The sequence below is a fragment of the Mytilus trossulus genome, chromosome 3, assembly GCF_036588685.1.
Source record: "Mytilus trossulus isolate FHL-02 chromosome 3, PNRI_Mtr1.1.1.hap1, whole genome shotgun sequence".
NCBI lineage: Eukaryota > Metazoa > Mollusca > Bivalvia > Mytilida > Mytilidae > Mytilus > Mytilus trossulus.
In genome coordinates, this window is record NC_086375.1 from 71348967 (window position 1) to 71362955 (window position 13989).

The 13989-nt window shown below is 35.3% G+C and overlaps 1 long non-coding RNA gene across 1 annotated transcript; it reads left to right on the forward strand.

Moving 5' to 3' along the window:
• The first annotated feature begins 8217 nt into the window (after window positions 1-8217).
• On the forward strand, window positions 8218-13698 carry LOC134712295 (uncharacterized). The gene is made up of 4 exons (XR_010106273.1): window positions 8218-8270; window positions 8668-8747; window positions 9805-9908; window positions 13475-13698. It is a non-coding gene; the product is annotated as an uncharacterized LOC134712295 (long non-coding RNA).
• Window positions 13699-13989: the final 291 nt, after the last annotated feature.

Genomic DNA, 13989 nt, shown 5'->3' on the forward strand with positions numbered 1-13989 from the left:
ATATATTAAAGCTACAGGTTGACTTTATAACACAAAAAAATAACAGTACTAAAAGATGAAATATATGGGTCAAGTGAAATACCTATCTAATGAGTCACAAAAACAGGGAAGGTGTGTTCGAATAGCTATTTTTTTACTGAAAGTACTTGACGACAGTCTCACAAGTTGGATGATGAAAATGCATATCTTCGAAAAATTCTAATTTTTTGTGTGTGATAACTAGGGTTTATAGTCTTCAACCACTAAAAAAATCTAGTCTGCCCTTCCACGAAATATTTAATTAGATTTTTTTTAAATGTTTATGATTTTTCGAAAATTCCACCTGACAACCGATCAGACAATAGTTTTAAGTTGAATCAATGCAGACAAGATCATTAACTGATGCTCATTAGCTAGTTGATACATTTGTCTTTTAAAATATAACTGACATATAAGGATCGTATTGGTGCAATGTGGATAAATTTATCGGTTTCCAAGAGCAAAATTGGTAGCGCGTCATCGCTACAATGGCTTCCATTTTTACGATTGTGAAAACGAACTGGCGTAATGGGGAGATAATTTTGACGAAGTAGGATCCTGACTGATATGACTAATTACATCAGAGAGTTCAAATAAATGTTTTAAATAAAAATAATAATGTGCGATATGAACTAGCACAATTCTAAAGCTTTCACAGTGTCGATAATTATGATGTTACAAGACAGATTGCGTCAATAAGAAATCCAAATAAACAGCATTGAACGGTCTTATTTCTAAATAAACAGCACTGAACGGTCTTAATTTCTAAATATTTCAGATTTGACAACTGTAGTGTAGTAACATTAGAGTCTGCGATGTTTAAAACAAACGGCCATTTAAAAATAATAACAAATTTTGACTAAAGTAAAATAGTTGGACGTGGCTTGGTACTTATACATCCCTCAAAAAATTAAGCAATTTAGATTGTTATATTCAACAGATATATTTTAGAGATGAGTAAGGTAAAGAAATAAAAACGGGGACTGTAATAATAAGTAATATAACCCAGATGTGAAGCACTGCATGTTGTCGAATTACATCTTTTCATTTATCCCATTTGGTGCCAAAGTTGTTAATTTTCTTATCCAAAATCTTTCCCGAGTAAGTCTATCCTCCCTAGACCAAGCAGAGTTGTGGTCAATGATAGTAATGGTCAGTCGATTGAGATCTGCCTTAGTGTGGCCAGGGGATCTCAAATGTCGACTAAGAGGGAGGTCTGGCTTGCATTGGTAGTCGCTACGATGACCGTTCATTCGTTTGTGAAACGGCTGTTCTGACTCGCCAACATACTGTTTACCACATTTACACTGTAGGAGATACACAACATAAGTAGTCTTGCAATTAACATTGCAAAATATGGTGTATTCTGTACCAGTGGAGTGACTGTTAAAAGTCTGGGTATCCAGTATTTGTTTGCAAGTCAGACATCGTTTGTTTCCACAACCCTTACAAGAGCCCACTGACGAAGAGCCTGTTTGAGAGCATAACTCAGCTCTCACCAGCAAGTCTTTAATGCTTTTGGGCCTGCGGAAAGCCAGTACAGGTGGCTCGGGAAAGATCTTGGATAGTTTAGGATGTTTTTCGATATCTTTCCAACTTTCGCGGATAAGGTGAGACAAGTTGTCAAATTTTGGATGGTAATTCAACACAAAAGGCACCCTCCTGTTGACCTTTTTGACTTTATATTGTAAAAGTTCATCTCGGCTGATGTTGCTAGCACGAGAAAAACCTTTATCAATGTCTTTCCTTTTGTAGCCCCGATGTTTTAGGTGACCGCGAAGTTCTTGCAGTCGTTTTTTGGCAACATCGTTGGTGGAGCAAATCCTTTTTATTCGTATGGCCTGGCTGTAGGGAATGCTCTTGGTGCAATGTTTAGGGTGACAACTTGAAGGAGACAGATATTGATGTTTGTCTGTGGGCTTGCAATACAGATCTGTAAATATGTTTCCATCCCTCAATTGTGTTGTAGTGTCAAGAAATGTGATCTTAGAGTCAGAGATTTCATATGTGAATTTTATTGAGGGATGGGCATCGTTGGCATGTTGAATAAACAAATCTAGTTCTTGTTCAGTATTATCCCACTTCATGTCAATATCGTCAATAAATCGGAACCAAGAGAGGGGTTGATAAAGAAAAGAATTGAGAATTCTCTGTTCTAATTTCCCCATAAAAATATTGGCATAAGACGGGGCCATCTTTGTTCCCATTGCTGTTCCATTAACTTGGAGAAAGTGCTCACCATTGAATGTGAAGTTATTGCATTTTAATACCAAAGTAAGGAGCTGGATGAGACATTCAGTTGGTGGATGTAAGGTGTTACGAGAGTTCCAGACTTCCCTACAGGCTTCTATACCATCGTCATGGGGGATATTAGTATAGAGGGAGGTAACATCAAGCGAGACAAGGATCGTTTCAGGTGGGAGAGGGTTCAAAGATTCCATTTTTTTAAGATAATGTGTTGTGTCTTGAATATATGATGGTAAATTTTCTACGTGTGGTCGGAGATGAAAGTCAATAAATTCTGATATTTTTTCTGTAGGGTGGTCATTGGCGGAAACAATTGGTCTACCTGGATTATTGACTTTATGTATTTTGGGCAGTAGATAGAAACGCCCCGGCTTTGATTTTTCCGGTTTTAGATATTTAAATGTGGTTTCATCAATGTGTCCCTGTTCACACATGTTTTTTCAGGTTTGTGGTGATCTCTGTGTTAAATTGAGGGGTGGGGTCAGAGTCTAATTTCTTATAGAATCTCTCATCAGAGAGTTGACGTTCCGCCTCTTGAATGTAGTCACATCTGTCCATGACGACAACAGCGCTACCTTTATCTGCTGGTTTAATTATAATGTCGTCTCTGTTTTTAAGTAACCGCACAGCTTCGTTTTCTTCAGAAGATAAATTGTTGAATGTTTGGGAAGTAGCAGTGGACAGATTTGTTACGTCGGATTTAATTTTGTCAATAATATGTTCTAAAGTAGCACATTTACATATATATATATATGCGAAAGCAAATTTACAGATCTAACATTGCTGGGTCTAAACATCAACCCAACAATGTTAGATCTGTAAATTTGCTTTCGCAAATTTTTGGTTCTTCCCTCGCCGGGATTCGAACCCATGCTACTGTGATATCGTGACACCAAATCGCCTGCACTGCAGCCGTCCCGCTAGACCACACGACCACCTGGGCTCTCTTAAAAGAGCTTTCGGTGGCCATATGTTACCTTTCCACGTCAGTTTTAATCTAGCGGCGTACTACAGTACATGATATATAAGGCATGAAGATGTTATTGTTACAGATCAGCTAAATTATCTATAGTAAAGGATCCTACAAATTAATGTAAGATACAGTCACAGAAAATAATTATATTCATAAGTACGTCTGAGTCAGTGACAACCCTACAACAGATGTATCCATCGGATCGCCATCCATGATGGTGATACATGGCTGTGTACATAATGTATATACAACTCGTCTAAACATCAACCCAACAATGTTAGATCTGTAAATTTGCTTTCGCAAATTTTTGGTTCTTCCCTCGCCGGGATTCGAACCCATGCTACTGTGATATCGTGACACCAAATCGCCTGCACTGCATCCGTCCCGCTAGACCACACGACCACCTGGGCTCTCTTAAAAGAGCTTTCGGTGGCCATATGTTACCTTTCCACGTCAGTTTTAATCTAGCGGCGTACTACAGTACATGATATATAAGGCATGAAGATGTTATTGTTACAGATCAGCTAAATTATCTATAGTAAAGGATCCTACAAATTAATGTAAGATACAGTCACAGAAAATAATTATATTCATAAGTACGTCTGAGTCAGTGACAACCCTACAACAGATGTATCCATCGGATCGCCATCCATGATGGTGATACATGGCTGTGTACATAATGTATATACAACTCGTCTAAACATCAACCCAACAATGTTAGATCTGTAAATTTGCTTTCGCAAATTTTTGGTTCTTCCCTCGCCGGGATTCGAACCCATGCTACTGTGATATCGTGACACCAAATCGCCTGCACTGCAGCCGTCCCGCTAGACCACACGACCACCTGGGCTCTCTTAAAAGAGCTTTCGGTGGCCATATGTTACCTTTCCACGTCAGTTTTAATCTAGCGGCGTACTACAGTACATGATATATAAGGCATGAAGATGTTATTGTTACAGATCAGCTAAATTATCTATAGTAAAGGATCCTACAAATTAATGTAAGATACAGTCACATATATATATATATATATATCAGTCTAAAGATTTGCACGACGGTACTGATATAAGGTGTTATTAAACGAAAATGTTGTTATAAAATCGTGTTGACAAATATTTCGGCTCAACAAATGGCCTTCTTCTTGTGTCACAAGTTTTAACAATACTGATACATAATGTATAAGGTGTGAAAATAGATCAGTGATAATACAGGTAAGTTTTGGTCGATAGATTTTAATCCTGAATATCATAATTTAAACAAAACACTATAAATCAATATACGTGTATGTGTATATTAACAATAAAAATAAGTGAAAAACAAAACTGCTAGTATTTCTTATTGATGCAAAATATCTTATAGTTATTTTCGGTTGCCTTACTGTGAAATGTTGACGAATGCTGCATCTGTAAACAGCATTTGCAGCGTTTTTCTCCACACGAACGACATTCTCCAAATAACTATAAGATATTTTGCAATGTTACCTGCAAAAGTATGAATGTTATTTACATACTAGAATGTTCGGTTTGTGGCCTCCAATATGTTGGTGAGTCAAAGCAGCCTTTCCACAAACGCCTCAATGGCCATAGGAGTGATATCTCTAAGAAGCCACTTCTTCCAGTCTCTCAGCACTTCAGACAGTCGGATCACAAACTTGATGACTTTAACCGCATGAAAATTCTAGTGATTGAACAGAACATTCACTGGAGTGATGCACAGCGACAGGTTCGGGAAAGCTTTTGGATAAAGGAACTTAATGTACATCACCCAAACGGCATCAATAAGAAATACTAGCAGTTTTGTTTTTCACTTATTTTTATTGTTAATATACACATACACGTATATTGATTTATAGTGTTTTGTTTAAATTATGATATTCAGGATTAAAATCTATCGACCAAAACTTACCTGTATTATCACTGATCTATTTTCACACCTTATACATTATGTATCAGTATTGTTAAAACTTGTGACACAAGAAGAAGGCCATTTGTTGAGCCGAAATATTTGTCAACACGATTTTATAACAACATTTTCGTTTAATAACACCTTATATCAGTACCGTCGTGCAAATCTTTAGACTGATATAATTTTTTCCTTATCTGCATAGTATCGCCTATTCTAGACGATCCGGTACATAGTAAATTTGCTGGTTGGTCCTTTTTATAGACTTTTATATATATATATATATATATAAGTGTCTAAGAATGTAACTTTAACACACTAATGAGTGTTATAAAATTTGGTGTTATATTTTATATATTATTCACGCAATATTTCGCTAAACAAATTAGCTTCATCGGGCGTGTGCATCAATCTAGGTGAAATCGGATGCATGACAAAAAATATCTTTGTAGCTTGAGCTACACAAAAGTTTAACATATTGATTAATGATCTGTATAAAACAAATTTTTGCCGTTTATTGTACATAAACATTTTTTCAAAAATTAAAACAAATAGTTGTTTTAATTAAATAGAAGTAAAATTTATGAGTTATTCCTTTGGTTTCGGGTAGAACTGTTTTTCATCCCTCTCATTAAGTCCATCAGGTTCAAGAGTACGTAGCTGATGCATCCAGAACCTTTCTCTCTTTTTTCTCATTTCTGAGTCCCAATTTTGGTTTACCTCAATTATTTGAAAGGTGATATTTTCAAAAGTATGTCCTGTTCTTAAGAGGTGTCTCGTAATTGGACAGTTTCTTCCTTTAGTATAGAACGACCGATGATTGTTTAGTCTGATGTTGAATGTGGTTTCTGTTTCACCAACATACTGCAGCTTGCAAGTTCCACAAGTAAGAATATAAATACTATTTTCCGTTTTGCAATTAGATGTAACATAGATGTTGTATCGCTGCTTTGTTACTGTGCTGCTGAAAGAGTGGTCAGTGTTGGCGGCTTTACAGCACTTACAGTTCCTTCTACCGCATTGTTTGTAACACCCAAATTTTGAAGTTTCTTGTTTCTTTACTTTTGATGTCACAAGTATGTCTTTGAGATTTTTGGGTCTGCGATAGGCAATAAGAGGAGGTGATGGGAAAATTTCTTTTAAGGAAGAGTCATTTTCGATTAGACTCCAGTGCTTTCGGATAGAAGATGAAATATTTGTCAAATCGGGATGGAAAGTTACAACAAACGGAATTCTATCTGCACGGGTCGCCTTATTTTTATATTCCATGAGGCTAGCTCGATCTTTTTCTTTAGCTTTATCAAAAGCGTCTGTGATGTTTTTGGTTTTATATCCTCTTGATTTCAGCTGTTTTTTTAGTTGTCCCAAACGATAGTTAAGTTTGGATTCAGAGGAGCAAATTCGCTTTAGTCTGATGGCTTGACTGTAAGGTATACTCCTGGAGCAGTGTTTCGGGTGACAACTTTTTGGAGAAAGGAACTGGTGTTTATCAGTTTTCTTTGTGTGGAGGTCAGTTGTCATGACCCCGTTTTTTACAAATGTGGTGGTGTCGAGAAAAGCAATTTTCTCGCTTGAAAATTCAGATGTAAATTTAATTGAGTGATGGAACTGATTACAATGAAGAAACTGTCCAATTACGAGACACCTCTTAAGAACAGGACATACTTTTGAAAATATCACCTTTCAAATAATTGAGGTAAACCAAAATTGGGACTCAGAAATGAGAAAAAAGAGAGAAAGGTTCTGGATGCATCAGCTACGTACTCTTGAACCTGATGGACTTAATGAGAGGGATGAAAAACAGTTCTACCCGAAACCAAAGGAATAACTCATAAATTTTACTTCTATTTAATTAAAACAACTATTTGTTTTAATTTTTGAAAAAATGTTTATGTACAATAAACGGCAAAAATTTGTTTTATACAGATCATTAATCAATATGTTAAACTTTTGTGTAGCTCAAGCTACAAAGATATTTTTTGTCATGCATCCGATTTCACCTAGATTGATGCACACGCCCGATGAAGCTAATTTGTTTAGCGAAATATTGCGTGAATAATATATAAAATATAACACCAAATTTTATAACACTCATTAGTGTGTTAAAGTTACATTCTTAGACACTTATATAATTCAATTTAGTAACTGCATCAGTTTATTTACAAACTGATCCACACCTAGATAGATTGAATGTTGATTGTTGCTATTTTTAGACACTATATATATATATATATATATATATATAAAACTATAATTGTCGAGATATGGGCATGGTACATAAGCAATGTCTAACATTAGGGTTATCTCCCTTTTTCCATAATAGCAGCTGGACCAACTCTTAGTATCCCCTTCTTATGGTAACCTTTTAGTTCCCACTACAACATTGATGTGATCTTTTGAATAACGCGAGTGCTAACAAACACTTTAATTCAAAGATGCGATAAAAATCAGTTATAAAAGTTCCAGGGTTTCTAGTATACTGATGCAAGAAATAGCTACTACAGGCACTTGTCTCGGAATTTCCCCCCCCCCCCCCTAAAATTCTGAGACAAGTGCCTGTGGTAACTACCCAAAAATGTACGACAAAAATTTCGCCCCCCCCCCCTCTTTTGTTGATTTTCCTTTTCTGGATTGTGATGTTTCTTTGGCACCATCTTTCGGTGCTTATAAATCCCAACTTGTTCACTATGCCTGTGTGTAAGTGACGTTTGTGATTTCAATGATTGCCATTCTGTATCTGTATCTGTGTAAGGAATTCCCTCCTTCTCCATTGCGACAACTTCAAGTTAATATTCCAAATTGAAAAGTTTTATACCAATTAATTCAACACAGCTTTGAATAGTGTGTTTATTTGTATAAATATTAATTTTGTAATCAGTAAATTATACTATACAAAATACTATTGTTATACACATATAATTAATGAAATTTCACGGTATTAACAATATGTCTATATTTTGGCAATGCACCTTTATTGCCAGGCTTTGAACTAGATGTTGGTAAGGTATATCGGAAAAAATATTCTGAGACAAGTGCCTTTGATATATATCGAAACATATATATAAAAACACGGATTTCTTCTAGACCCTATCCGTCTTTGTACAATCTTTAAAACAGGTAACTCGTATTGGTAAGTAAATATAGAGGTCAATCTTTTAGAATGAAATATCATACAATTTAGTAAATAATAAGTTAATTAATATGCTTTTGGTTATTCTTAACAGCAACAAAATGATGCATGCACTCAACTTTTGTAAAGGTATAGCTAAGCACCACACAGGAAGATAACTGATAAGAAGCCACCTTGTAACGAATTTACTGATTACTGTAGTGTATGCGATGAAGGATTTAACCTCTACCGTGAAGTTGCAGAATAATCGATAAACAATATTTTTGTTGTTGAATTTTAACTCCCGATGTTTAAGCGTTCCATCTGAGATTATAAAATTTAATTATGGTACGAACTCTTCAGATCAAATAATAGCCTAGCTTAACAACATTGAAAGAGATCACTTTCGTTTTTTCAGGAATAACATTTTGGAACTCTTCTCATTCTCATTAGACCAGAGACATATCTGATTTAGACTAGTTGAAGTGAGTTTTAGAGGTAAGCACATGTCTGATTGATAGAACTTTCGTCATGGAGTGATTCGGGAATTGTAGTGTTGCTTATCTCGCTCTATTGGAGAGGGGGGATAGGAGGGGTCCTGATCCATGAATCCCGGACTTAAAAACACGAAATACCGAGGTCCCGAAATCAAATAAAGTAAATCCCGGCATCCCGAAATCTGAAAAAAAGAATTCCCGGATCCCGAAAGGGTCAATCCCGAAATCCCGAGCATAAAAACACCCGATCCCGGAGTCCCGATAAAGGTCCTACCCCCCCCCCCCCCCCCCCCCTCATTGCCGGATAATATATATCTTAGTATTTTACAAATCAAGTTTAAAAAAATGAGTGAAATCGGTAAAGACGAATTTGACACCAAATGCCCCTTTTCATTTTAAACGAATTACCATCGTTTTGTGATCCTACACTGGAAATTTCTCACGTAGGTAAAACATAATTATGGACAAGTTCTAAAGCACGTCAAGTCGTTCCCTATGGCACTTGCAGTCTTCCAGCAGTGGCATCGATCCAATATTCGTAATTACATTTACAATTGTGTGGCATTGAAGATTTGAAACAACTTAAATACCTCTTATACATATTTCCTCTGTGAATTTTCAGATTCTGAAGATGTTTGTAATAAAGAACAATATGAGGTGCACTTGTTTAACACGGTTTTCGCGCAAAACCAAACACATTCAATTTTAAATCCGGTTCCTTTCCTGGAAGAAGAAGTACATAGTCATATTCAGCGACAGATTAATGCAACAACTCATGAATGCTCGACATCTCGTTTCATAATAAAGTAAATACCAATCGAATTAAAACCAGGATAGCAACCTAGTCGGTATTTAATTTAATTGAAAATTTACCTAACTACTTACTTCGTGTAATATATACAGATGAAAAAGACTAAACGTACAGAAATTCTTAGATTGTTACTATAGTAGAAGGTAGTGTAAATCTATCCTTGAAAGATAAGTAAAGGAAATCAAATTAATTCTACAATCTAAGAACCAAAATTAAGGTCGTTGATCGTATTTTTTTTTCTATTTAGGGAACGCTATAGCAACAAAATCATCCAGTTTAAACATAGTAACCTTATGTCCAGACCAGACCCTTGTCAAAAATATGCTTGCAAGATACAAGATTGTCTCCAAGGTAAAATTATAAAGTAAAAAAAAGAACGAACATTGTGTATTGATAGACGCAGTTCTCGGATGCGGATCAACGATGTTGAAAAGGGAACTCCAATTAGGCAACATAACGATCGAGTGAGAGTTGTAACAGATTATACATTTACCATAATGTAGTTCAATAAGGGTGGTTCTCCCTAATTCACCTCAACGGGCACTCTCATTTCAGATTTACTAAACGTATTTTGTTATTCAGCATTCTAGTATATTATTGGTTTCTGTAGGGTTTATTCTAGGATATAATTTTGAAGACTTTGGTTTATCTGTGTTTCTGTAGGGTTTATTCTAGGATATAATTTTGAAGACTTTGGTTTATCTGTGTTTTTGTAGTCTAAAGATCTCTGAAGTGTCTAACTAAATACTTTTCCCCATCTTAATGTCTAGCTGATACTTTATAATTCGAATTCAGTCATATCTTGTCTAGCCAGTTCAGTGACCACCTCGTTAGTATCGTTGTGTTGAGATCATGAGCTCAACCTCTGTCGGGCCGAACCAGACTTTAAAATTGGCATTTGCTTCGTCTCCGCTTTAAGCATACGTGAGTCCAGCTCCGTTGTCACTGTTTGGACAAGTACAAAGATGGGTTCATATAAAGTAACTTGTTCTTGCCCTTTTTTTGTGAATTTAATATTTACGAATGGACGTTGAACACCAATTCATCATCATCAACAACTCGAGTCAGCTGTTATTTGTGTTGGTGTTTTATCCTTTTGCAATATCACCCATGATTGAAATGGCAAGGTCGGTTTTTTTTTTGGTGTATTTTTTAAGAAGTAAAACATAAGTAATTTGGAAGGAGGGTCACAAAAACATTTAAAATATTTTTGTTCAAGTTTTTTTTTTCAGCTGTTGATATAGGTAAAAATATACAATGCTTTTGTCGGTTTTAGTTATTTCATTTAAAATTTAAAACGGACAGTGAACCCACACTTCTGCTAAACAAATCACAAGAAGCACACGATTTGCAGTTATTGTAGATAAATTGCTTTGCTATTATTAGTTTTTAGCTCACCTGGTGCGAAAGGGCCAAGTGATCTTTTCTAGTCACTTCGCGTCCGACGTCGTCGTTAACTGTTTACACTTTTAACTTTTCTACCGAATCACTGAATGGAATGAATCCAAATTGCAAGGATACTTCAAAAGAAGTGCTGTTACTTAGAAGCTGATCCACCATCAAATATGGAAGCCAGCGGGTCACTTCCAAATGATTTCATTTAGAGAACCAAGAGAACCACTGAATGGAATGAAATTAAAGTGAAACATTGCATGAATGTTCCTAATGAGGTGATGACCAACTATCTCTTTGAAGCCTATCCACCATCTAAGATGGCTGTCAGAGAGAGACTTAAATTTAAACAAGAGGCTCTCAAGAGCCTGAATCGCTCACCTTAATTCTTTTGGTTAAATCTCTCATCAATGATTATTTTGGCTTTTCAATTTATTAAAATGTTTTTTGGATCGTCCTATTTTCTTCAAAAGCCAAAAAAAATAATCATTTTCTCCTATGTTCTATTTTAGCCATAGGAGCTATGTTTCTTGACGTACAAGGAAATAAAATATAAAATTTATACTAGATACTCTGAAACTCATTTAGCCTAAGTTTGGCTGAAATTGATACAGCAGTTTCAAAGGAGAAGATTTTTTAAAGTAAGTCAACATGATGAACAAATTGTGAAAAAAAGTCTTTAAAGGGCAATAACTCCTTAAGGGGTCAATTGACAATTTTGGTCAAATTGACTTAATTGAAGATCTTACTTTGCTGAACATTATTGCTGTTTACAGTTTATCTCTATCTATAATAATATTCAAGATAATAAACAAAAACAGCAAAATTTCCTTAAAATTATCAATTCAGGGGCAGCAACCCAACAACAGGTTGTCTGATTCATCTGAAAATTTCAGGGCAGATAGATCTTGACCGGATAAACAATATAACCCAAGGTCAGATTTGCTCTAAATGCTTTGGTTTTTGAGTTATAAGCCAAAAACTGCATTTGACCCCTATGTTCTATTTTTAGCAATGGCGACCATGTTTGTTGATAGATCAAAACTTCGGATACAATTTATAAATTAGATACCCTAAGGAACATTCAGTTAAAGTTTGAAAGTATTTGGCCCAGTAGTTTCAGAGGAGAAGATTCTTGAAATAGTTTACGACGACAGACGACGGACGACGACGGACGCCAAGTGATGGCATAAGCTCACTTGTCCCTTCGGGATAGGTGAGCTAAAAAGGACCTTATGGAAAATACAAACAATGACTTCTTTTAAAGAACCACTTAATGAAATGGAATTAAACATGGCATGAATGTTCCTTATGAAATGTTGACCAAGTTTTTAACTTCATAGTCGATCAATCATCTTAGATGGCTGCCAACGGGGACTCAGTTTAACGCAGGATTCTAAAAGAAATACATACACATGTTTTCTTTTAGAGAAACACGGATTTGAATTAAATCAAATATGGCATGGATGTCCCTAATGAAGTGCTGACCATGTGTTATTTTGTGGCCAATCAATCATCAAAGATGGCTATCAACAGGGGACTTAGTTTAACAAAGGACCCTATGGAAACTATATACACATGTCTTCTTCTAGAAATAAATTGATTGAAGCCAACCATGGTATAAATATTTCTTTCAAGATGCTGACCAAGATTTGTTACTTAGTAGCTATTTGTCATTCAAGATGGCTGTCAGCAAAAAGGGGCGAGTTTAACATAGAAACCTATTGGAAATACATGAAAATGTTTTCTTCCAGAGAACTACTGAAAGTATGAAACCTACACGACATGTATGGTCCTAATGAGCTGTTGCAAATGTTGTTACTTTGTTACCGAACCATCATTCTAGATAGACACCAGCAAGGGAATTCGTTTAGCATAAGACCCTATGGGAAATAAATACAAATACTTCTTGAAATCTTCTCTAAGAGTAGCATTAAATAGGATGAAACAAATCATGGCATATATGTTCCTTATGAGGTGCTGATGAAGTGTTGCTACATATGTACCATCATCTGCTTACCCTTTCAGAGCACCTGAGATCACCCCTAGTTTTTGTTGCTTATTCTTGTTTTCTATGTTGTGTCATGTGTGCTATTGTTTTTCCGTTTGTCTTTTTCATTTTTAGCCATAGCTTGGTCAGTTAGTTTTAGATTCACGAGTTTGACTGTCCCTTTGGTATCTTTCGTCCCTCTTCGATTCTTGAAAAATTTCAAATTGCTTGTTCTTATATGTGTATTTTTGTTTTTTTCAGACCCTCTAGTTTGTTGTTGTAAGAAATGTTTGCATAAAATTTGATGAGTTTGTTTACATTAAATAGTAAAAGCGCCTGTATTTGCAACTTGCACTAAAAACCTATACAAATTGAAACAGACAAACAATGGAACCCTGTCTGCTTGTATTAGAACAAAGTCTGCAAAAGGTTTGGAGTTTTTTTGCAAAACTGTGACAGATTAGTTTACATTTTTAAAGCTCTGAGATTTCGGTAAATTTGAACATCTAACATATGAACCTTTTTTTCTTTGTAGCTAATAATTACAAAATGGAATCGTGTAAGGATGTTATAGAACAATTGGTACAATGTTGTAGAAAGCTGAAAGATCCTGCATCTTCACCTCCTTGCTCTGGATATTTAAAACATTTGCATAAAAAGCCGAATTGATGCCAGTGTGGAGTTATAGTGTTAAAAATATCTCAATCTTATACAAGTGGTCATGTAAACTGTTAAATATGTGCAAACAAATATTTACAAATTTATTTTATTCAATAAAATTTTTACACATTTAACGGTTCTATATGTATGCCACCTTGTCCTTTGATTAATATCCAATCATAAATTATAAAAGTATAATAACCTATTGTATGCTTTAGGTTGCCCTTAAATTTTAAAGTGTTTCAAAAGTTTCTCACATTTGCAGAATAAAGATGAATTTATGTGATTCTAAAGGACATTTCCCTTTCTGTTAAAATTTGAACTTTTAATTGGCTATCAAATAAAACAAAACCCAGGTAATTGAAAACTGTGAAATGATGAAAATACTGA